Source organism: Podarcis liolepis, assembly GCF_965112155.1.
Source record: "Podarcis liolepis genome assembly, chromosome: 4".
NCBI classification, from domain to species: domain Eukaryota; kingdom Metazoa; phylum Chordata; class Lepidosauria; order Squamata; family Lacertidae; genus Podarcis; species Podarcis liolepis.
The window spans coordinates 86,120,199-86,146,004 of record NC_139558.1 but is presented as its reverse complement, the minus strand read 5'-3'; the positions used below and the strand labels follow the sequence as shown (position 1 = coordinate 86,146,004).

Sequence of the window (25,806 nt, the reverse complement as noted above, 5' to 3'; positions counted from 1 at the left end):
TCTCCGAATCAGCCTTCCCTTTCAGGGCCGTCTGTAACATATGTGCCACCGGAGTGCTAAGATCCACCCAGCGCCCCCAAATTTAGTTTAGCCGCTCCCAAAGGTGTCAAAGGTGCCTCTGACCCTGCTGTCGCAAAGCAGCTCAATGCAATGCATAACATAATATCTTGATGTAAGAGTTAATTTTGCGTGCACTGCACCGCCGTGAATGAAAAGCGCCGCTGCTAGCACAGCGCGTCTTTGGTAAATGAGTGCACAAAGTCGAAAGTCCTTTAGTGAAACAGTAGGTATACATTTCGGTAATACCTAGGTACAGTGGTACCTTGGGTTAAGTCCTTAATTCGTTCCGGAGGTCCGTTCTTAACCTGAAACTGTTCTTAATCTGAAGCACCACTTTAGCTAATGGGGCCTCCTGCTGCTGCCGCCGCGGTAGGAGCACGATTTCTGTTCTCATCCTGAAGCAAAGTTCTTAACCCGAGGTACTATTTCTGGGTTAGCAGAGTCTGTAACCTGAAGCATATATAACCTGAGGTACCACTGTATATATGTTTTTTTGTTTTACTAGCTTGATCAAAATTATTTATTATTTCATAATAGGTAGATAGTTAAGAGCTTAGGCAACTTCAGTGGCGGGCGCCTAGTGCCCCCCCCAAAAAAAATTGGCACCCAGGTGCCCCACACCCCTTGCACCCCAGGGTAAAGACAGCCCTGTTCCCTCTCCTTGTACCCTTTGGATGTTTTGGATTACAACTTCCATAGCATCAGCTAGCATGCCCATGTTGGCAAAGAATGGTTTAGACTGTGTTTAGACACATCTGATGACCAACTAAAGGATTAATAAAACAAGATCAGTTTATAGAAATATAACCACAGACTGCAAGCAGTAAAGCTTCCAACAGGGCAAATTGTCTTTTGAGTTTCCCATGCTTATAGTAATAGATCACCCTTTAAATCTGGCGGGGATGTCAAATTCAGACATTTATTATTACTCTAGGACAAGTAATCTGAAACACCGTGTAATGGTTTCACTATACCACAGGACACAGAAACATCAAGCAGGGACATCACGTAATGCTCAGTTTTGCCAATGAATGTCTGAAAGAGCCAATAATTGTTACATCCAAAGAGCAATTTGTTTCTGTGGTCTCGAGGACGCAATGTGTTAAGCCATTTTCATATCATTAAGGCTTTATGAGCAGAGAAACATGATGAACTTGGAGTTAAAGGCAACCAAGTGACATCCAGCCTTTTAAATAAGACCAACAGAAATTTGGCAAGACAACGAGGCAACGCGTTCCCTTTGGCTGTCCAAATATTTGAAAAAGGGTGGCTGGAATAAACAACAGCATGTTGTCAGAGTCCATCCCAATCATGGTTTCGGGGTGGGAGGAGATGACCTTATTCAAGGAAGAAGAGTGAGATGCTCTTGATACATCTATTGTGATTGGAGATCCCGTAGAGCCTGATGTCATACTCACCGGTGGCTAAAATAAAAAAATTCCTTCCAGTAGCACCTTAAAGACCAACTAAGTTAGTTCTTGGTATGAGCTTTCGTGTGCATGCACACTTCTTCAGATACACTGAAACAGAAGTTGCCAGATCCTTCTATATAGTGAGAAGGTGGGGAGGGGTATTACTCAGAAGGGTGGTGGGAATGGGAGATTGGCAGATAGCTGAGATGAGCCTGTTGACGACTCTTAACGACTGCAATAGGTCCTACAGGAAAAGGCAGGGGGTGAGAAGGTGAAAAATGGCTTAGTCATGTATAATGAGATAAGAATCCATCACCGTGGCTGGTATTCATAGGAATGGGTAAGTGTGCACACACTACGTTGTCATCAGCATACTGAAGCTCTGTGACAGAAGTTACGGTAACCTTACTCTTTGCTTTCAGCCTGCTCAGATTAAAGAGCTTTCCATCTGCTCAATATATGATTTCTACTCCAGTGGGGAGTTTCTCTTCGACAAGTGTAGGATCATGGCAATGAAAATACAGTGGTCCCTCGGGTTAATAACTTAATTCGTTCTGGAGGTCCGTTCTTAACCTGAAACTGTTCTTAACCTGAAGCACCACGTTAGCTAATGGGGCCTCCTGCTGCCACCGCACCGCCGGAGCCCAATTTCTGTTCTCATCCTGAAGCAAAGTTCTTAACCTGAGGTACTATTTCTGGGTTAGCGGAGTCTGTACCCTGAAGCGTATGTAACCTGAAGTGTATGTAACCCGAGGTACCACTGTAATGAATAGAGTTGGGGTGATAACACAACCCTGTTTAACACCTGATCCTACTGTAAATGGTTCACTTGGACAGCCATTGTTTTCTGCAATTCTTGCTGTTATATTATCATAGAGGAACTGAATGATGTTCACAAATTTATCTGGGCAGCCAATTTTCAGAAGGACAGTCCATTACGATTTACAGTGTCAAAGGCCCCTTAGTCAGGTCAATAAACACCATATACAGGGGTTGGTTTTGTTCTCTGCATTTTTATTGAAGCTGTTGAGTGGTGAAAATCATGTCCCCAGTCCCCCTAGAAAGTCTAAAACCATTCTGGGATTTAGGAAGTGTAGCCTCGGACACTGTTAATTCGCTAAGATCCTTGCCAGAATTTTGCCAGCCGCAGGTAATAAAGAGATGCCTCGATAGTTTCCGCAATCTGTTCTGTCACCTTTTTTAAAGGGATTGATAACTTTGGCATCCCTAAAGTCTGCTGGGATCTCCTCTCTCCCCCAGATTTTGTCAAAAGAGTGTGTTGGTAATAGCAAGGTTGTGTGCTGCACATGTCAAAAATAAGATTCCGTTCTAGTTGCTGTTGCCAATTCCTTCTTTCCCAATATTCCCAGGCCACAGATCAAAATCTCGCCCAACTTTGGCATTAAAAATCACCCAGGAGGATAATTTTAGATGGCATCCAGCTGAGAGTAAAATTTTTCTTTAATGTCTTCATCAGCATTCAGTGTTGGTGCATAAGCGCTTAGAATAGTAGCCTGCTGGTTTTTGGCGAGTTTTATTCAAAGGGTTGAAATTCGCTCATAAATGCCGGAAGGGACTTCTGGCAAGAGCTTCACAAGATCGTTTTTGATAGCAAAGCCTACTCCATGTATTCAGTGTTCTTGTTCAGGTAGACCTTTCCAGAAGAATGTGACACTCCATTTTCTTCTTTAATTTTCCCTCACCTGCTCTTCAAGCTTCTTGAAGTGCTGTAATATCGATGATGGGAAGCAGCATTCCTGAGGTGGCTTATAGCAGCCCACTGCCCTCGCCAGGTGTAGCGCAACTAGGGGAGCAGCACTGTGAGGCCTCAGAGATGGCACTTTGCCTCATGGGTGGCATGCATGTGCAACACTGGTTTGAGCTGAATGTGTGAACCGGCTCCATTGAAAAGCACTGTGTGATATCATGTTTGTAAAGAACCATGAAGCTGAGAGGGGTCATCTGCGCAGCCCAGGGCCTCCATACACACTGCCCAGTTTTGTGCCCTGGAGAGGTCACTTCAGTGACCCTAACACAACAAAAACAATGGGAGGCAGCAGTTATGAGCTACCAGTCTCTGCAATCGCTGTGATTCTCCAGTGGCTTGACTTCACCCCCAGAGGCGCACTTTCGTCTTTCAGGTTTTGACCTTTAAAGCCCTATGCGGCCTAGGACCCACGTACCTACGGAACCGCCTCTCCTGGTATGCTCCGTGGAGGACCTTAAAGTTCACAAATGACAACATTTTGGAGGTCCCAAGTCACAAGGTGGTTAGATTGGTTTCAACTAGGGCCAGGGCCTTTTCAGTACTGGCCCCGACTTGGTGGAATGCTCTGTCACAAGAGACAACGGCCCTGCAGGACTTTACATCTTTGCACAGGGCCTGCAAGACAGAGCTGTTCCGCCTGGCCTTTGGTTTGGACTCAGTCTGACCCTTATGTTTCCCTCCTCTTATGGTTTTGATCTATGGGTTATTATTAAAATGAGGCTGCATTTTAAATTGTATGTTTAACCTGTATTTTAAATTGTTTCCCTCCCCTATTATGTTTTTATTGTAATTTTACTGGTGTTAGCCACCCTGAACCCGGCTCTGGCCAGGGAGGGCAGGGTATAAATAAATTATTATTATTATTATTATTATTAAGACAGATGGATGCCAACAACAAAAAGGGCCACACATACTTGCAGGTTTTCATAATGCTGCAATCATTAAGTGAAGATGCACCTGTGAAGCTGTGGTGCACCTTTGCCCTAGAGTATTATAAGATACCGGGGTCACTTGAGATCAACCTGGAAAGGAGACGATTAAGAGGTATTATGCTAGCCATCTTCAAATATTTGAAGTGCTGTCACATAGGCAGGGGAGCAATGTTGTTTTCCGTTGCTCCAGAGGTCAGGACCTGAACTAATGGATTCAATTTACAGGGGGAATACTATTGTCCTAGCTCCTGCCCGACACACACAGACAGGGGCTCTCACTTGGAAATAAGAAAGATAGCTTTATCCAGGCAAGTAATAATACAGGCTCAACGGCCGCCACAGGACTCAGGAGTCATAATTCAGGAGTTCCAGAGCAGAGCAAGAAGTTATCATTATTATCTATTTATTTATACCCCTTTATACACCTTTTTCCCTGACGGAACTCAGGGTGACTTAAAGATTAAAAACAAGAACTATTAAAAACATTGAAAGCACAACCATTAAAAAGCAATAAAATAAAAATTATAAACTAAAATAAACAAAACGTTTTGAAAAATGCACTGAATTTGACCTTCTCCAAGCCGGGCTCCTACAATTCCACAATTCAGCTCACCTGTCTGCTTCTTGCTGTTCCTCTGTCAGATCAGGCCAACCCAACCCCAACAGGCCTGCTGAGCTTGGGACAGGGATTTTGACTAAATATATAGAAGAACTTCCTGACCACACGTCACAAAGTGGAGCAGACTGCAGCAGTAGAGGGCAGGTTCGCCTTCATTCAATGTTTTTAAGTAAAAGGGTGGATCTTATCAGGAACGCTTCATTGCCAAAGGGTTGGATTGCATGGCCTTTGACGAACCTACCAACTCTATGATTCGAAAGCTATTTTGCTCTTTGTGCTCTCTTTAAGAAGAAGAAGTAATTTCGCCAGGAGATTAATCTGATTTAATAAAGACATTTGATGGAAAAAATCTAGGGCTTGAGACATAAAAATGTCGAAGCTGGAATGGTTAATAGCCTGATCTGGGATACACTGTGACAGCTAATGAATGTAGCTATTTGGGCAGCAATCTTTAGCAAATCACTTTTTCCAGCTGCTGTTATTGAGGGAGGTTTCTTCTGCCCTCTGAGTAATGCTCCTGTTTAAAGTCTCCCTCTTTTTCCCTGCTGCTTCTTCTTCACTGCAATGTTTTCTTGCAGCAAATCAGGGGGAAAAATGACCCGGGAAACGAGGGAAATATGTGTGTGAGTGGGCGTGTGTGCGTTCATGCAGGTATAGCATTGTGGCTGAGAGCTCAAGGTATGCTTGAGAAGGTCATTGATCTGATTCTCACCACTGCCTACGGCAACCAGATTTACTTCAGCTTCTCCTCTTCTTTTGTACACACGAACAGAACAAAAGAGAACATCACCTTCCATAAAACCTCTCTGTGTTAATTTACATGTATAAATGCAAATTTAGAAATACTATAATTGACCGAAATAAAAAAAAAAATGTAATACATCACATCACAGTGTGGAACAAGAATTCTGGGATTGTATTGGCTACAACTTTAGCAACTGGGCACTTTTGCAAAAGCATTTGGTACACACAGGTGAGGGCTTGAGGTCCTTTTCAAATCGCTACAAACTGGACCTAGCTATGACATGCAAGGGACAGTGTCACCAATGTATGGCAGGATACCAAACAGCTTTGCTGGCAACACAAAAGGTATCAGAACAAGACGGGACACTGAAATAGGGAAAACGCATGGCGCAATCCCTCTTTGAAATTATCTTGAAATTATCTTTTGATGGCACTGGACACCCACACACCTTGCAATAATTATTTCTTCAAGCTCACCACTTCTCTGGAAAGGCTGTGGAGAACAATGCTCTTATTTTCATGCCTGGTGGGAATGTACTTTGGTCAATGGCTTTTGGGTTGGAAAAAATGTGTTTTGTCTGGCCTCCAAAAATCACTATACAGTCTAATTTTTCCTAATTCGGCACGTGCCTTATTATCCTTAGATTTGACTGCAAATTCTAATCTCAAATTTAAAGAATTAATTTCCTTCTTGTTCACAGCAGCTAGGTTTCTTCTTCTTGTTGTTGTTAATTGAATTTATATACCGTCCTATGGGGATGCGGTCACGAAATTAAAAGACGCCTGCTCCTTGGGAGAAGGGTGATGGCAAATCTAGACAACATCTTAAAAAGTAGAGACATCACCTTACCAACAAAGGTCCGTATAGTAAAAGCTATGGTTTTCCCAGTAGTGATGTATGGAAGTGAGAGCTGGACAATAAAGAAGGCTGATCGCCGAAGAATTGATGCTTTTGAATTATGGTGGTGGAGGAGACTCTTGAGAGTCCCATGGACTGCATGAAGATCAAACGTATCCATTCTGAAGGAAATCAGCCCTGAGTGCTCACTGGAAGGACAGATTGTGAAGCTGAGGCTCCAATACTTTGGCCACCTCATGAGAAGAGAAGACTCCCTGGAAAAGACCCTGATGCTGGGAAAGATGGAGGGCACAAGGAGAAGGGGACAACAGAGGACGAGATGGTTGGACAGTGTTCTTGAAGCTACAAACATGAGTCTGACCAAACTGCGGGAGGCAGTGGAAGACAGGAGTGCCAGCGTGTTCTGGTCCATGGGGTCACGAAGAGTCGGACCTGACTAAACAACTAAACAACATGGGGATGCGGGTGGCGCTGTGGGTTATACCACAGAGCCTAGCACTTGCCAATCAGAAGGTCAGCGGTTCGAATCCCCGTGATTGGGTGAGCTCCCGTTGCTCGGCCCCTGCTCCTGCCAACCTAGCAGTTCGAAAGCACATCAAAGTGCAAGTAAATAAATAGGTACCACTCCGGCGGGAAGGAAAACGGCATTTCCGTGCGCTGCTCTGGTTTGCCAGAAGTGGCTTAGTCATGCTAGCCACATGACCCAGAAGCTGTACGCCGGCTCCTTCAGTCAATAAAGTGAGATGAGCACCGCAACCCCAGAGTCGGCCATGACTGGACCTAATGGTCAGGGGTCCCTTTACCTTTACCATCCTATACCTGGAGGTCTCACGGTGGTTCACGGAATAGTTATTGCCCAACTATTGAAGGAAGCTTCCAATATACCAACAGTGGCTTGCGGGAGGAAGAATTCTGGGAACCACTGTTTACTCCTCACAGAACTATAGTTCACAGCACCTTTAATATACTAAAGTTCCCAGAATCTTTTGGGGTTTTTTAGAGGGGTGTGTCTATGCTTCAAAGCCTTGTTGTACACACAGACTTGGTGACTGGTCCAAGGTCACCCGGTGACCTTAATGGTTGTGTGATGATTTGACATCTAGTCTCACAGGTCCTAGGTCAACACTCTGCCCCCTACCGCTACACTGGCTTACTGCTGCCTTCTGACCCAGCTGTAGCTTCCAAAGAAGCTCCCAATTGTGGCTTCCAACAGTTTCCCCTCCGTATAATACAGGACAGTAATGCAACCTGGAGACAGTGGACAGATCTTTCTTGCCCATGCGAAGGCGCAGCAGCTAACCAATAATGGGATGGTTTGATTCAACATAATGAAAATGCCGCATCAAGGAAAAGGGGGAGAAAAAGAAGTCAAAGTAATTTCTTTGCTAGCTATCAGGCATGCTTTATTAGTGCCTCATTGCCTGACCTTTGTGCCACAGCTGAATTGATTTATAAGCTTCCCCTGTCTGTGTGACACATTTTATTCGTCAACCCTACCGTTGGCCTGGTTTGTTCCCGATTAATTTATTATGGCATCATTCAATGCAGAGCAGATTTGGGAGAAAATTGATTATTGCCTTTGATGAGATGGCATGCCTGTCTCTACCCTGCTCCAGAAATGGTGAGTCATCTTTCTCTGTCAGCAAAACATCTGTAACGGAATTAGAAATGTGTGCTCAATGCTATTAGCATCAATGAATGGTGAAGATTTGTTTGCCGCTCGGCTGACACCTTTTGCAGTCGGAAGAGGTACATGAAGAAGCAGGTGCTGTTATTATTTATAAAAAGTATTTCCAAAGAGCACCGTGGAGTTTTACTTAATAATGATCTGAGAGTAGGCTCCGGCTCCTGATGTGAATGTCAACTCTGCTTTGAAATACAATGTCAGAACCATGGAATCGCAGCTGCAAATTTGAAATCTGCAAATGTGAAGACCATGATTTTTGCAATTTGTGGGGCCACAGTATTGCGTGAGCTCACGACTCCAAAGTCACATTGCTCACCCAAATAGGCTGCTTCGTTGCCAGCCATTGTGTGAGCATTTATTAGTGGTACATTGGTGCCAGCCATGCTTTTGAGGGAAGAGAGTTCCTAATTTGAGAGGTAAAGAAAGTGAACATCTGTGCTATCTGAAGTACAAAAGCAAAAGGCAAGTGTAAAAATAACTGAAGTTGCGAGTGCCAGAATCTAGACATAACACCAGCCTAATCCAAGAACAAATTATATGGAAGAATGAAAACAATCAAGAAGATATCGGCAGATGGTGGGATCTGGAGACAGATGATTCAGTATCTCTGCCGCAGATCCATTTTTAAAGCCATTATCCACTGTCTATGTAGTCTTACGGAACTGAAGTCACCTGTTTTGATCTATTGAATAAGATCTGGAAAGAACAATCCTTTTAGAATCTGGGGGGCAACATTGCCAGTTTGAAATTGGTTATTGAGCTATGTGGACACACCAAAAACAAACTTGTGTATACATGCATAGGAAAGCAGATAATTGCACTGCATCCCACACCACATAGCACATAGTTAAACTATGGAATTCACCCCCACAATGATGACCACCTACTTGGATGGCTTGAAAATATAACTGGACAAATTCATGGTGAATAAATGATGGCTATGTTTTTCCTCCACTGTCAGAGGCAGTGTTGGAGCACACTAGGTCCCTCCCTTCAAAGCTTGCCCTAAGTTCCAACCTCCTTTAAAGAAGCTTCAGACAGCATTTTGATGAAGGACCTCCCCTCTTCTGTTAAACCTTGCTGCAGCCATGTGTAATGGAGGAGTGAAGACATTTTGCAGAGCAGTTTGTCAAACTGTTCAGTGAAGTGCCTTCCCTGCTCCATTAAAGAGCCTGACTGAGCAGCTGCTTGCTTACTCACATGCCTGGCTGCTTTATGTGACACTGGAGTTGCCATGGCCAACTACTGGCAGGCACAAGAACTGCAGTGTGATGACCTCCTTACACTTGTACTTATATAGAAAGATAGAGAAGTTATTTACCGGTATTTCTGCAGGGCTGAACTGTCCAAAGATACAAGTCACATCCATTGCTCCTCCCACTTTTGCCTCTGACCCCCACCCACTAGTGGCATGTGGCCCCCAAGTTTCCACAATGGAACACAATGGACCTCTGACTGAAAAAGGTAACTCATCCCTGCTATATTTGATGAAATACATGAAGAAGTTTTTAACAGTGGCTAATACTAGCTAGTTGGCAACATGCAGTGGTACCCCCTCTAATACAGTAGCTTCTAGAAAACAACACGCTACAGTATTTAGCCATTGTCATTTCACAGTTGATAGCTCATGAGATTTCACAGCATGCTTGAATTAAAATAATCACATGATGACAAAAAAAGTTTTCTTTGAGATAAAAGATGCACTTCCAAAATGGGAGTTTGAATTGCTCGTCATAATTTCTCATTCAGAAACTTGAACTGTGAAATTGGAAAACTCACCCTATTTTGAATATTAAGAGACATACATTTCCTCTCTCTTTGATAGCTTCAGGTGGTGCAACATGTGGTGCAGCACTTCTTGAAAGGGTAGATTTTCAGGACAGCATTACACCAATATCCTAGAGTATTCCCATTTATTTGGCTGCCTTTCATTTGCTCAGAATGAACCAGGAGGGCAATTCCATTTAATCCGTGTGAGAACAGAGGTAGCTCCACCACATGAGACCTCCCCATCATTTTGCATCTCCACCTCTCCTTTCTTTTCCACAGCACCAACTTGGCCAGTCAGGTGAGCAATGCTTGACCCACCATGCAATCCACTACTGAGCCAGAGGCAATAACAGAAACCTAGACCTTTAGAGTTTGAAGGGACCTTGGGGTCATCTTGTCTAACTCCCTGCATTGCAGAAATCTCAACTAAAGCATCCATGTTAGGTTGTCCTCCAACCTCTGCTAAAAAACCTCAAATGAAGGAGAGTCTATCAGCTCCCAAGGTAGTCCATCCCACTGAACAGCTCTTACAGTTCTTCCTAATGTTTCGTGGGAATCACCTTTCTTGCTATTTGAACCTGTTGTTCTGGGTCCTATGCTCTGGAGCAGTGGAAAACAAGTTGGCTCCATGTGCCAGCCCTTTAGCTAGTTGAAGATGGTCAGTGTGGTGTAGTGGTTAAGAGCGGTAGACTCGTAATCTGGTGAACCGGGTTCGCGTCTCCACTCCTCCACATGCAGCCTTGGGCTAGTCACACTTCTTTGACATCTGTCAGCCCCACTCACCTCACAGAGTGTTTGTTGTGAGGGAGGAAGGGAAAGGAGAATGTTAGCTGCTTTGAGACTCCTTCGGGTAGTGATAAAGCGGGATATCAAATCCAAACTCTTCTTCTTCTTCTACCGTATCTCCTCTTAGTCTTCTCTTCTTCAGGCTATAAATACCCAGCTCCCTCAACTGTCCCTCATAAGGGTTGGTTATCTTGGTTGTCCTCCTCTGAACACATTCCAGCTTGTCAATACCCTGTGCTGGATGCAGCCCTCCAAGTGGGGTCTGAGCAAGGCAGAACAGAATTGTACTATTGCTATTACTTCCTTTGATCTGGACACTCTGCTTCTGTTGATGCATTAGCTTTTCTTTTTTTAGTTGCATCACACTGTCATGCAACTTCAAACTGGGAGGAAAGCAACCAAGAGCCTAAGTAAAGGATTAATGCTCACAAGGGCTATAGAACTCTGTGATATCATATGCCCGGGACAGTTATTTCAGTTGGTACAGTTATGACAGTTATTAACAGTATTTCGTGTGAGAGCAGTTGTTCTGCTGTCTGCCTCAGAGTTAGCCTGTAACAGTTTTTATCTTAGATGCAAATATATGTAAGATATATTAGCAACGTAACACCTACCTGTCTTGTATATTTAAGCTAGCAAGTGCAAGTACACTGGGTAAAAAGCTCTTTGTTATTTAAACCTTAAAAGAGAGCATAGTTTTCATAGGAGGGAAAAGGGAAGAAATTAAAGGGTCAAACAACCTGGATTCTCTTCTGCATAACTCTGTAAAGCCCAATTCCCACACAAACATGGTTGTAGGCACTCGCAGAGGGAGGAGAAAGTGGTTTCGCGTCTCCGCTCCTCCACATGCAGCTGCTGGGTGACCTTGGGCCAGTCACACTTCTCTGAAGTTTCTCAGCCCCACTCAAATCACAGAGTGTTTGCTGTGGGGGAGGAAGGGAAAGGAGAATGTTAGCCGCTTTGAGACTCCTTAAAGGTAAAGGTAAAGGTACCCCTGCCCGTACGGGCCAGTCTTGCCAGACTCTAGGGTTGTGCGCCCATCTCACTCAAGAGGCCGTGGGCCAGCGCTGTCCGAAGACACTTCCGGGTCACGTGGCCAGCGTGACATCGCTGCTCTGGCGAGCCAGAGCCGCACACGGAAACGCCGTTTACCTTCCCGCTTGTAAGCGGTCCCTATTTATCTACTTGCACCCGGAGGTGCTTTCGAACTGCTAGGTTGGCAGGTGCTGGGACCGAACGACGGGAGCGCACCCCGCCGCAGGGATTCGAACCGCTGACCTTTTGATCGGCAAGCCCTAGGCGCTGAGGCTTTTACCCACAGCGCCACCTGCATCCCTTGCGCCACCTGCATCCCTGCGCCACCTGCATCCCTTTGAGACTCCTTAGGGTAGTGATAAAGCAGGATATCAAATCCAAACTCTTCTTCTTCTTCCATGGCGAAAGCTTGTTGTGGATCTTCCCGATGGGAGACAGGAGGTAGGTGGGTGCAGGTTTGTAGATTTCTCTCTCTCCAGGCTCTCAGTAATATAATGTGGGTTAATGCCTAGGCTCCTGTAGTGGGGGAATCTGCCCAGGATGAGAGCCGTTGAGAGGGAATCTGTTCCTCCAGGTCAGGGATGGGGGAGAATGTGTATAGGGGTGGGTTTGATCGATGGTTTTTCCAAGTTGGTAGGTTGGTTTGCCAAAAGACTGAAAGGCATTCTTAACATCAATCCAGTATGACTGATATTTTGCTAGTTTATATTGTTTTAATGGTTTTATTGTAGTTGCATATTTCTTTTTTATTAATATGTCTTTCACTGTTTTGGGGTCAAAAAGTATATATACAAATGAACCATAGAATAATGTTGTTTTTGTTTTTGCTGTAGTTGTTGTTGATGATGCTATAATATTTATACCCTGCCCATCTGGCTGGGTCTCCCCAGCCACTCTGGGGACATCATAATAAATAATCATAAAAAGGTAAAGGGACCCCTGACCCTTTGGTCCAGTCGTGGCCGACTCTGGGGTTGTGGTGCTCATTTCACTTTATTGGCCATGGGAGCCGGCGTACAGCTTCCGGGTCATGTGGCCAGCATGACAAAGCTGCTTCTGGCGAACCAGAGCAGTGCACGGAAACGCTGTTTACCTTCCCACCAGAGCGGTACCTATTTATCTACTTGCACTTTGACGTGCTTTCGAACTGCTAGGTTGGCAGGAGCAGGGACCGAGCAATGGGAGCTCATCCCGTTGTGGGGATTTGAACTGCCGGCCTTCTGATTGGCAAGTCCTAGGCTCTGTGGTTTAACCCACAGCGCCACCCGCGTCCCAATAAATAATCATAAATACTTATTTATGACATCATACATAATCATTCAGTTATGAAGCTCATTTGGTGACTTTGGGTCTCTATCTCTCAGTTTAGCCTATCTCAGAGACATGATTTAAGGATAAGATGTTTTAAACCTCACCCATGTAGACCTCTCTGAGCATATTGGAGAATGGGTGGGGTATAAGTTTGATTTATTAATGATTCACTGATGAGGTTTTGGTGCTTATTAAATCCCTCTTGATAAGATATGATTTACTGTATTTCTATGCTGCTTTCCATTCAAGTGAACCCCAAAGTGGCTTGAAAACAATAAATAGCAACATACTTTCACCTGCTAGTTAAACTCTTTCGGAGGATGTGAAAAATGCAGTCCCATTGCAGTTGCTTCATACAAAATTCTACGCTTCCGGTGCCCAACAGAACCGTAATAGCAGTCCTGTGTTTTTGTTAATTCATCTTCCCTTCCACAAAGACCGCTTAAAGATCTGAAGTATCCCACTGCAAGTACATCGACATTAAAAACCTCACACCTCCATCCCTGCCTTGCTACTCAACTATTTCATAGCTGCCACCTGCACAACAAGAGCAGATTGGAGGCGGCTGATAACGGATAGGCTGAGCGGTTTTATTTTCATCTGAACTTTTCTGTAAATATAAACAACACCTGATCATCTGGATTGAAATGGCCCCCCAGAGGATACCTGGGCCATCTGCCTGGAACTTGGCAGAATCGATGCAGCCAAGCTTAATAAATGGCAATCAAGTACCTGCTCAAAAATGTCTCCTTTGACGGGCATCAAAGAAGCTCTTTTTAGGCACAGCTTTCTGTTTTGCTTCAGTCCAAACTGCTGGGCTGGCTCATATAGGCACATCCATCACTTAAGGACTGCCTTGCCCATATGTCCCAAACCGGTAACTGAGATCATCCATGGGCAGGGAAGCTGTATTAGAAAGTCCCCCATGGATGAGAAGCACAATTTAAGTCAATGATGAGTCATGGCTTCAGTGTAGTAAGCCAAGCTCTATGGAGCTCCCAACATTCGGAAATCAGGCAGACACAGACAGGGCTGGGTTAAAACACTTTTCTTTCAGGAAGCTTTTGCACTGCAAGTACTACTTTCACAGAACCATCAAGTTGGAAGGGGCCCAAAAAACCATCTCTGCAGGTATCATTGCTAAATAATCCCTGACAGATGGCCATCCAGCCACCATTTAAAAACCTGCTATCTATTTTGTGATGTTTTACATTTTATAGATTGCACAGTCCACCCGCCTCCCACCCATAAGCTCTTTGGGGACATATAGTGAAATGTGGGGTGTAAATTCATTTTTTAAAAATACAATAAATTGGCAACTGTAAGCATGTGTGCATGAGTCACCCCAGATCCAACACCGCAGATAGCATTTTTATAGCTTATTGTGTCATATCCCAGGGTGTTTCAATTGACTCGGTTTACATGTAGAGCCATCCCACCATCACCCGATACTTCTGCCCATCTGCCACTCTTTCCATTCTCCCGATCTCCCCAGCTGTTTCCCCACCATCATCAGGGATGCTTGGGGAATGTGAATTTTACAAATCCCAGTATGAATGGACCATGATTCGTATATCCCATGCTAACCCATGGCTTGAAACAGAGCCTTCTGTGTGGTTGTCTTCTTCTCCAAATGTTGCACCATAGATCCCAGCTCAGAAAACATTTATTAAGAGAGCCATCCTACAGGGGGAGGCAAGTGGTGGAGCAGACTGACCGGCCATATCCAAAGACCTGCTGGGCTCAGGCATGAGAGGCGGAAATGAAGGCAAAGCAGAGTTTTAATGCTCTTTCATCCTTGTTTGTTTGTTTGTTTAAAATACTTTTGTCTACATTGGTTCAAACAAGAGAGAATTAGATTTGCCAGCTCCATTCCACCCCCTGTTCCAGAGGGGGGTCTGAATCCTTCAGAACTGTATCTCTTCCCAGTCTGACACTGGCATGAAAATTATCTGCCTCTATCAATTTCTGAAGCCCTACATTAGTCAGGTAGGGGCTACAGTAGCTTCTGCAGTGGCGGAGAGGGACCCTCCGAGATAGGATCACCACCTCTGAGGTCAGAACTCTCCCTCTGCATCTTTGGATGGCAGGGTAAATGCATTTGTAAATGCATGTTTTGTGGCAAAATGTGTTTGGAACTGTACATCGCAAGAAAAAAAATCAGAAATGCAATTCTTTATGCAGCTTTAAAACAACAGTGAGCAGCACCCAGTAGCGATGGTGCAGAATAATGTGGAAACAGGTGATCCAAAAAGTGAATAACTGCAAAGAAAGTGACATGGATCAGAAATCGACTGATCCCTAGCAGCCAGGAATCCAAGTGGAGAAAAGTAGGTGGGGACAGGGAATCGTTTACAAATGAAAGCCACCAGACATGAAAAGGGTTGGGGACCCCTCCTGCCCTTCACTTTGCTCCCCCCAACCCTCTCCTTTTTATCAATACTTTGCATACAGGAGCAAACATAATGCCCCAAGACTTTGTATCCATGCATTTTAAATAATACAGTCATATCTTGGGTTAAATGTGCTTTAGGTCGAGCGTTTCCATGGTGACCCGGAAGTAATGGAGTGCGTTACTTCTGGGTTTTGCCGCTTGTGCATGTGCAGACGCTCAAAATGACGTCAAGTGTATGCACGGAAGTGGCAAATCGTGACCCGCACACGCACAGATGTGGGTTGCGTTCACTTCAGCATGCGAATGGGGCTCCAGAACGGATCCCGTTCGCATCCAGAGGTACCACTGGAAGAAGAAGAAGAAGAAGAAGAAGAAGAAGAAGAAGAAGAAGAAGAAGAAGAAGAAGAAGAAGAAGAAGATTTTCTTTGTTTCTGTTTGGAATTACACCTCACAAAAAGTATCCATTTTATTTAAACCGTCTTGACGTCTTTTAAACACAGTAACTTACATTTAAGCAATCAAATATGAATGACACTCTTTATTTATAAACGCAAGTTTAAGTGCAGATTAAAACATTTGGAATGAAGTTTTGCCTGTCCTTAAAGCAATTATAGAGGTGGAGTTTGGAAGGGATCCTAAGATCTGTCTGTTAAAAATGATTTGCAAGGCAGCATTAGATGAAAATGTAGGCATCACAGGTACTTAATGCGCTGCCCTGTGGCAAGAATAGTTGTGGTAAATAACTGGAAACATGAAAGAAGAAGAAAATATTCAGAGGAGGAATGGAGAGAAAAAGTTGGGTATATAAAAAGTTAGACCTTTGAACAAAGATTGGGGGAGAGGCTAATGAACTTTGAGACATTAATAAATCGAGCCTTTTGGACTCAGTCTGAGCAGAAATATTGGCAAGGCTTTAGATTTTCTCAATGGAAGATTAAAACACCAGATTTCTGTGGGTGTTGGGTGAAATGGTTACTTCATTTCTTTCCATTTTTTGTACATGAAAAACACACATTCATGGAATGTATGTAGAAATCTATTACCTTATTTGGGTGCTCGGTTGCTATATGTGATGAAAATAATGGGATGGAGAGTGGAGTATCACCCTCCAGGTGCATCACCATCCCCTCCATGGGCTAGAGAGTGAAAGTCTGTCGTGGGGAGCCTCGTGTACTTGTGGAGGCACCCTATATGATTTAGAGCCAATTATGCAGGGTGCCTCCATTAGTCCAGGAAGGTCCCTGTACTTCAAGCATTCACCCAACAATTCATTTAGGGTGAAGACAAGGCACAGATGACATACTGGAAGAAACAGGGTTTGGCAACACACCCTAGCATTTCCTTGTGTGATTGTCATCATGCGCAGCACTGAATGCTTCTATCATCTCTATCAACTATCTATCTATCTATCTATCTATCTATCTATCTATCTATCTATCATCTATCATCTATCTCTATCATCTATCTATCTATCTATCATCTATCTATCTATCATCTATCATCTATCATCTATCATCTATCATCTATCATCTATCATCTATCTATATCTATCTATCTATCTATCTATCTATCTATCCATCTATCATCTATCTATCATCTATCTATCTATCATCTCTCTCTCTCTCTCTCTCTCTCTATCTATCTATCAATCTATCATCATCATCATTATCTATCTATCTATCTATCATCTATCTATATCATCTATCTATATCTATCTATATCTATCTATCTATCATCTATCTATCTATCTATCTATCTATCTATCTATCTATCTATCTATCATCTATCTATCAATCATCTATCTATCTATCATCTATCTATCTTTATCTAATCTATCTATCTATCTATCTATCTATCTATCTATCTATCTATCATCTATCTATTATTTCAGGAGTGGGAAACATTTTTCAGCCCAAGGGCCACATTGCTTCATGGGAAAAATCCCTGAGGGTTGAATGCCAGTGGTGGGCAGGGTCAGAGGTAAAACTAGGTGGGGCAAGACATGTGATTTGTACAGTAGACTGTATTTCAGGCCTTAAGAAAGTCAGAGGTTCCAACACACTTGTCTCTATCCAGCCAGGGAATGCAAATATCTATTTCATCAGTGTTAAAAATCACCATCCATGTACAGCTCATCTCTAGAAGCTATTAGGACTGGTTGCATAGAACCTAGAAGGTTGCATAGCCTTCTAGAACAATTATGATATCCAGGGATGCTTTGGACCGACTTGGATTATCTTCTCCCGTTTTATGTTTCCTTATTAACAAAGAATTCACTCTCAGACTGTTTAGTAAACAAGAAAATGTGAGACTTACTCACATCAAAGTCTTTAGAGGATTCAACAGATATGATGATGAAAATCAGTCAGGCAATAGGCTTTAAATGTTACAAATTTCCAAAGTCCAGTTCAAAATGGAGATTGCTCTCTGGAGGAAAGCAAAGATGTGTTTTTCCCCATTGCAGGTAGGAAAAAGCATGTGTGACAGGAAGGAATATTCAGGGATTAATTCCCTGCCACAAGGTTTTGGGGGTATGACATCTTAGTGTCACCTTTATACATGGAGCCATTGCTCCTGTTTGTGACTATACATGCATTTGTGATTTCAGCTGCACAGAAAGAAGGGGTGTGGCCTAAAGTGAGTCCCAAGGGCCGGATAAAGATACTTGGGGGGCCATGTTTGGACTCTGGCCCTGAGATTTCCCAGTCCTGATCTACCTATGTAGATACAGTGACAGACAGACATGCTTTGATTACTATTGCATTCCATTTATGTTTCATATTTTTATACTGAATAATAAGAAACTTAAAAATAAGTTAAAATAAAGAAGAACCTGCGACTGACTGATGCGGCAGGTTTCTGGTAATGCTTATCCACTCAACACTGAGATCATTTATTAAATGGTTGAGTAGCAAAGAAAGAAAAGGGAAAGAGGTTTCCACTGTTAGAAACCTCAAATACAATAGCTTATAAAAATGGCACCTGCTAAGCTAATAATTTGAAGCTCAGAATACACAATCCACCTACAAGTATGTGCCAAATTGCACACTGATCCAATAAGAAGTTTCACAGCTACAGCAAGTAAAAAAGTTCTGAAAATGGACCTTTTGACACTTGGTACTCTAATTTTTCAATTTGCGTATCACACATTGCTTCCCAATGTGGAGGGAAACTACTGATGCACTCGATGTGGTCTTGTCAAGGAAGGTTACCCTTCATTGATTTCATAGAATCATAGATTTGGAAGGGACCCAAGGCTCAACTGTTGCAATGCAGGAATCTTAGCTAAAGCATTCATGGCAGATGGCTATCTAAGCTCTGCTTAAAAGCCTCCAAGGAAGAAGAGTCTACCACCTCCTGAGGGAGACTGTTCCACTGTCGAACAACTCTTACTGTCAGAAAGTTTTTCCTGGTGGTTGGTCGGAATTTCCCTTCTTGTAACTTGAAGCCATTGGTTCAAATCCTACCCACCAGAGCAGGAGAAAACAAGCTTGCACCATCTTCCATGGGACAGCCCTTAAGATATTTGAAGGTGGCTATCATATCTCCTCTCAGTCTCCTCTTTTCCAGGCTAAACATACCCAGCTCCTTCAAGTGCTCCTCGTAAGGCTTAGCTTCCAGACCCTTGGTTGCCCTCCTCTGCACACGTTCCAGCTTGTCAACATCCTTCTTAAATTGTGGTGCCCAGAATTGGACACAGTAGTCTAGGTGTGGTCTGACCAGGGCAGTGTACAATAGTACTGTTCCTTCCCTTGATTTGGGCACTATGCTTGATGGGGTTCTGAGCAGTGATTCTAATATTATTAAGGCTTTCCTGCCCCCCTTAAAGTCCATGGCAGAAACTACCAAGAAATTAAATCACTGCATGCATGGATAAATTTTTGAAGCAAAAATTTCGTCAGGACTCCTAGAGGGAGAACTTAATTGATACTACATGCAAAGTCTATTCATTTAGTTACAACAGTGTGGCAAAGTGATTGGGTGAGGGCTCACCAACCTTACTGTGCCCACGGGATACCTGAGAAATATGGGAGACCAATGTTGCACCACACTGTTACTGATCACAAGGCATGTCTGTTAAAACATTGGCCTTAACTCCCAATTCTCTGATTTTGTGGAGTGCAAAACAATGAAAGAGCTTTAACTCTGGTCTTTCTTTTTTTACTTTTGCTTTATAAAATCCCTAAATCAGATTATCAGATTTGCAGTCTTCTATACATGACCTAATATATTGTTACATTAGAAATAATGACCTAAATGTCAGTGTCACTACAACAGAGTTAAACCTTCGGGAATTGGGAAGTTTGCCCAAAATCATGTATAATCTAGCAGAGTAGATATGTCAACATGCATAAGTACATGTAGTTTGTTTGACATGATCACCCATAATCCTATAATAATGCAGAATAGAATTTCCTGGAGGGTTTTCCTCAGCTTTAAAATGTCTCTGACATATAATTCCCCCAGCCCCCATAATTTTAGAATGCTTTAATATCTGTAGTAAGTGGAGATGTCTCAAAATGAGAGAGATACACTTTCCTAGCAGCAAAAAAGTCATTTCTTTTTTTTTTAGAAAAATATTTCTATTTTATTGAAAATTTTCAGTGAAAAAAGAAACAGCAGGGCTTTTTTCAGCTGGAACTCACTTCCGGCACCTGTCAGGTGGGTGCCACTGACATTCTAAGCAAGCTAGGGAGGTGTTCATGGTGATTTCCAGCACCTCTTTTTCTAGAAAAAAAGCACTGGGTGAAAGAAAATAAATATAAAATAAAAAGGTGCTTGAAACTGTAATACAATACAATATATAGGTATATAAGTAATGTTATTATTCCACTGAGTATCTGCATTAAAAAGATACCTGCAAATATGATATGAAGGCTGGTAACATCAACCCCGCCTTGTGGGAATTCCTTGCAGACGACCGCAGTGCCTGGAGACAGGCAGTCAAGTCATGTATCCACAGCAGTGACCAAAGGAGAAATGACTGCTGGAAGGAGTGCAGAAAGAAGAAACGCCATGGTGCACCTGCAGCAGCACAACCAGACACCCTCATCTGCCCCAGCTGAAACAAAACATGTCTCTCCCATATCGGTCTCTACAGTCACAGCAGGCGCTGCAACCTTCCAGCAGCTTGACCTCACCCCTGAAGGCGCACTCCTCTATTGTCTCCCGAGACAGATGGATGCCAATCAAACAATTAAGAAGTATAAAGTCACCCCCTCCATCCCTACCTCCAGGTGTGCCAGTCTTGGTGTGAAATACGGTAATTATGGAAGCAAACTCCCAGCTCTTTTTTTGCACCTCCCAGATCCCTGTGGCCATGGACCAAAGAAGGAAGGAAGGAAGGAAGGAAGGAAGGAAGGAAGGAAGGACAACCCTGTTTATGACAGTGCTGTACTGAAAACTTATCCCATTTATTTATTTTACTAACTCTTATCCAGAAATTAATGAGAAAATATCTTGAATAAGAACATTATCCAAGAGAGAAAATGATGGAGAAATTCATATGGGTCAAGTGCCGGGTAATTGTCACACTTCCTTTATTTTTGGGGTTGCTCAGGGATGTTTATGAGTGTCCTTTCATTCATTCTACAAATCATCTTTCCAGGGATCTGGACTCTGCAGCCTTCCTGGGTGCCTGTGCTTCTTGAAAACCCTATGGCATTCTCAGCTGGGCTTTCTTGTAAACATGGGAAGGCGAGGAAGCTTCCTACTGTGTGTCTGACAACTGAAATATTTTCCATATATATCCTTTCATTCTACAAATCATCTTTCCAGGGATCTGAACTCTGCAGCCTTCCTGGGTGCCTGTGTTTCCTGAAAACCCTATGGCATTCTCAGCTGGGCTTTCTTGTAAACATAGGAAGGTGAGGAAGCTTCCTACTGTATGTCTGACAACTGAAATATTTTTAAAGAAATGAGTGTGGGATGGATTCTTTTTCAAGCAAGGTAAAACGAAGGGCTTCCCTTAAAAACAAGTGAATGCATCAATCTCAGGCACCTGGGAGGCAGCCTCCACAGCTTTTCTGTGCCTCAGTTACAGTTCAGGGAAAGACACCACAAATTAACTTATCCCATGGGTTTTTTTCAGATCAGGAAGTGCAGGCAGCCAGGGAGGCCGCAGAGTGCTGAAGAAATGTTTAAGGTAGCGGTAAAAACACAGAAAACGCAGCCCCACCTCCACTACAATGATAAATAAATTCTAAAGCGACAGTAAAATTAAAGCCTCTTTGGCAGGACAACCTGACAGTGCAGAAGTCAGAAGAGTGATGATGTATTAGAATAAACTCATAATAGTTCTGATTATCATTCATTGCCTGGGCAGTATATTTTTCCAGCGATGAGACAAACCGAGTTCTGCTGCGTTTCCGCTAGCATAGCTGGAGATCATTAGCTCATTTTTCAACACTTCCTCAAATGTCAGTGGAAGAGACAGCTCATGCTTCTCCATGCTTCTGAGATTTCACTCCACCCTGTGCATAGATGTTGTGTGGTACCAAGAGGGAAAGGCAGTGAGATCAGCCTCCAGCAGTTTGCCAGCCATCCGGTGAGTTTTCTCCTTTCATCATTGCTCGCTGACTGTGCACATAGTGAGGTCACCGACTAATTTCTTGAAGAATCAGGGTGAATTTAGCTATAGAAACCCAAGAAGAGCCAGGTCTCTGTGGAGACATGAAGCCTTTGCAGGTAGATGGTCCCAGGTTCAGTCCCTAAGCATCACCAGCCAGGAATGAGAGAGATCCCTTTCTGAAACCCTGAGGAGCCACTGCCAGTCAATGAAAGCTGGATGGATCAGTGGTATGACTTGGTATAACTGCAGCTTTTCATTTGTGTGGACAGGCAGAGTCCCCCAAACCCTGGGCGGCCCCCGTGTGGAATAACGACTCAATGCGCTATGGGATTAAAATTGGCCACAACTTTATTATGTTTCAGATGTGGGTAGACCTTGGCTTTGGCATTGGGCATTTATCCCTTCCAGTCCCCCACCGGGGATCTGGGAATATCAGGGTTATCCAGAGTGTGTGGGGGGGATGGGCTGGCTCTGGAGAACATATGTTCAAGCAGAGAGAGTTTGCCACCATTACGCCACCGTCGCAGGGGAGAGCAATGACAACCTCTAGGCGTACGGCCAAAGCCTCCCCTCAAAACAACCCCTTTAATGGGGAACCCTGGTATCGGTGCCACAAAGAGAAGGGGGTAATGGGTCACCACTATATGCCCACCCCCATTTAGGGAAGACAGGCTAAAGGATTCCACCCAAGGCCTGATACCGCCAAAGTTGTGATGTTTTGCTATGGGAAAGGCAAACCTGCCAATGCAGGAGAGTTCCTTTCCGGCCCTTCAACAGCAACCTTGACGTAGCAGCGCCCGCGTACCTGTGGAGAAAAGGTTAATCTGCAAAAGAAGTCTTAACTGAGGGTGGGTAGGGTGAGAGAAGCTCTGGATCCAACTAACTATTCCCAGGTAAGATCCTCCCCCTATTGTGTGGGCAGGATGGTCCCTCCCCCTACCTGGACTGATCACCTTGGCAACGCCTCCCCAGGCAGGATTGGGCAACTGGCTAAGGTAGGCAGAGACCTCCAGGTATCCCACCTGGGGAAGGCGAAGCCAAGCCTGTGCTAATGGTGCCGCATAGGGTCCAGGGGGCTGCGCGCAACCACACAAAGGGCGCCCCCCATTTAATGTGGGAAGTGGTCATTGCTTCTCATACCCCACCACTGCTGGTACACAACTCACATACACAATGGGTTTCTGTATCCCAATAAATCTGCTTTGGCATATTCAATTACCAACTATGTTTTGTGGTGTTTCTATAATTGCTGAATTTGTACAACATGGACACATTTTATGATTAGGAGACACCGTTCTTGATCACACACAGAAAATGAAGTCACTTACATGTTTATTTTCTCTTATTTGTTTGCTCCATTTCTTTTCTGTTATTCTTTTTGCCACTGAATGCTTGGTCCAAGAAGATCATCAGGATTACAGTTCTGTTTTTGATGGCACTAATAAATAGTTGCCACTTTTGAAAGAGCCAGTGAAACAGCCTCCTGAAAAATGGTGCAGATAGGGCTTGAGAAATATGATTCTGCATTAAATGATGGAGACATAACGGCATCTGATTGTAATGGTGTTGGGACTAGAAAACCACAATGGCTGCATCATTTGATTAAAATATTGTGATAAACACATGGGATAAATAGTTGGAGGCAGTGTTGGGGGGAACTATTCTGCCCACCGTAAATCACAGCTATTGCTGTTTTTCACTTACGAATGGCAGTTACATGGTTCAAAAATCTCAGTCTTGCTTTTCCCTGTGCTCTGCTGTAGCTGGATTGATTGCCTTGAGGCTGAAAAGATGAACAAAATATTAAGCAATAAGTCAAATCTATCACCCTGCTTCTTCTTCTTCTTATAAACATTTTGCTTACTGTTCAGTAAAGTAAATGAAACTGCTCTTCTCTGTTACTCTCCCATTTCAGGATAAACCTCCTGTTATCTTCACAGCAGATATGGCTTGCTCTGTTTCTCTTACCTGTTCATGCTCATTGGCTTGAAGATCCTTCATGCCTGATAATACCTGCCCAAAATACCAAAATATTTCAGGAGATATGATGTTGTTCCTAATATACATCACAAGCCAAAGCTTATAGGAAGGGCAACAACTGTTTATCCACTGAGTGTCCTTATTGTAGAGCTGTTGTGGTGTAGCTCATAGAGATCCACTAAGGATGACCTTCCCCAACAACTGGTGCCTTTCAGATGTTCTCAGTTACAACTCCTGTTAACCTCAGCCAGCAGGGAGACCAATGGGAAGGGTTTTTTTCTTAAGCTAAAGAAATGGGGGTGAGGTTGGGGGTGGCAGAGCAGGGTGGCCTCCTCATCCACAATCAAATTATAGCCAAGGGAAATCTTATTCAAAGCTGACTTGGCATTCAATAGCCCGTTTTCCCATGCCGTACTTCTCTTTATCTAGAACCACTGCAGTTGGGCCCCCTCAGCCTCACCAGATGATCTCTTTCCCTACTTCCCAGAAACTCAACGCTACAATACAACCAGCTGCAAGTTTATAACTAGGCAAAGCCCACCCCCATAAGAGAAGAACACAGAACAAAACAATCCAAAACAACCAGGACCCTTAGTCTCTGGGTGATAAAGGGGAGAGCCGGCACTTGTCCCAAACACTTGTCCCAAGCCAGCGTGGTGTAGTGGTTAAGAGTGGTGGACTCATAATCTGGTGAACTGGGTTCGCTTCCGTGCTCCTCCACATGCAGCTGCTGGGTGACCTTGGGCTAGTCACACTTTTTTGAAGTCTCTCAGCCCCACTCACCTCACAGAGTGTTTGTTGTGGAGGAGGAAGGGAAAGGAGATTGTTAGCCGCTTTGAGACTCCTTAGGGTAGTGATAAAGTGGGATATCTACTTCTGCTTCATTGACTATGCAAAAGCCTTTGACTGTTCGACCACAGCAAACTATGGCAAGTTCTTAAAGAAATGGGAGTGCCTGATCACCTCATCTGTCTCCTGAGAAATCTCTATGTGGGACAAGAAGCTACAGTTAGAACTGGATATGGAACAACTGATTGGTTCAAAATTGGGAAAGGAGTACGGCAAGGCTGTATATTGTCTCCCTGGTTATTTAAATATATGCAGAATTCATCATGCGAAAGGCTGGGCTGGATGAATCCCAAACTGGAATTAAGATTGCCGGAAGAAATATCAACAACCTCAGATATGCAGATGACACAACCTTGATGGCAGAAAGTGAGGAGGAATTAAAGAACCTTTTAATGAGGGTGAAAGAGGAGAGCGCAAAATATGGTCTGAAGCTCAACATAAAAAAAACGAAGATCATGGCCACTGGTCCCATCACCTCCTGGCAAATGGGGAAGAAATGGAGGCCGTGAGAGATTTTACTTTCCTAGGCTCCATGATCACTGCAGATGGTGACAGCAGTCACGAAATTAAAAGACGCCTGCTCCTTGGGAGAAAGGCGATGGCAAACCTAGACAGTATCTTAAAAAGCAGAGACATCACCTTGTCAACAAAGGTCCGTATAGTTAAAGCCATGGTTTTCCCAGTAGTGATGTATGGAAGTGAGAGCTGGACCATCAAGAAGGCTGATCGCCGAAGAATTGATGCTTTTAAATTATGGTGCTGGAGGAGACTCTTGAGAGTCCCATGGACTGCAAGAAGATCAAACCTCTCCATTCTTAAGGAAATCAGCCCTGAGTGCTCACTGGAAGGACAGATCATGAAGCTGAGGCTCCAATACTTTGGCCACCTCATGAGAAGAGAAGACTCCCTGGAAAAGACCCTGATGTTGGGAAAGATAGAGGGCACAAGGAGAAGGGGACGGCAGAGGACGAGATGGTTGGACAGTGTTCTCGAAGCTACAAACATGAGTCTGAGCAAACTGCAGGAGG

The 25,806-nt window shown here is 43.8% G+C and overlaps 1 long non-coding RNA gene across 2 annotated transcripts; it reads left to right on the top strand.

Moving 5' to 3' along the window:
* The first annotated feature begins 11,153 nt into the window (after positions 1-11,153).
* Positions 11,154-22,284, top strand: LOC310705422. Of its 2 annotated transcripts, none has more exons than XR_014525263.1 (3): positions 11,154-11,240; positions 21,157-21,245; positions 21,470-22,284. It is a non-coding gene; the product is annotated as an uncharacterized lncRNA (long non-coding RNA). The 2 variants fall into 2 exon arrangements; XR_014525264.1 differs by lacking the exon at positions 11,154-11,240 and adding an exon at positions 20,985-21,075.
* The last annotated feature ends 3,522 nt before the right edge of the window (positions 22,285-25,806 follow it).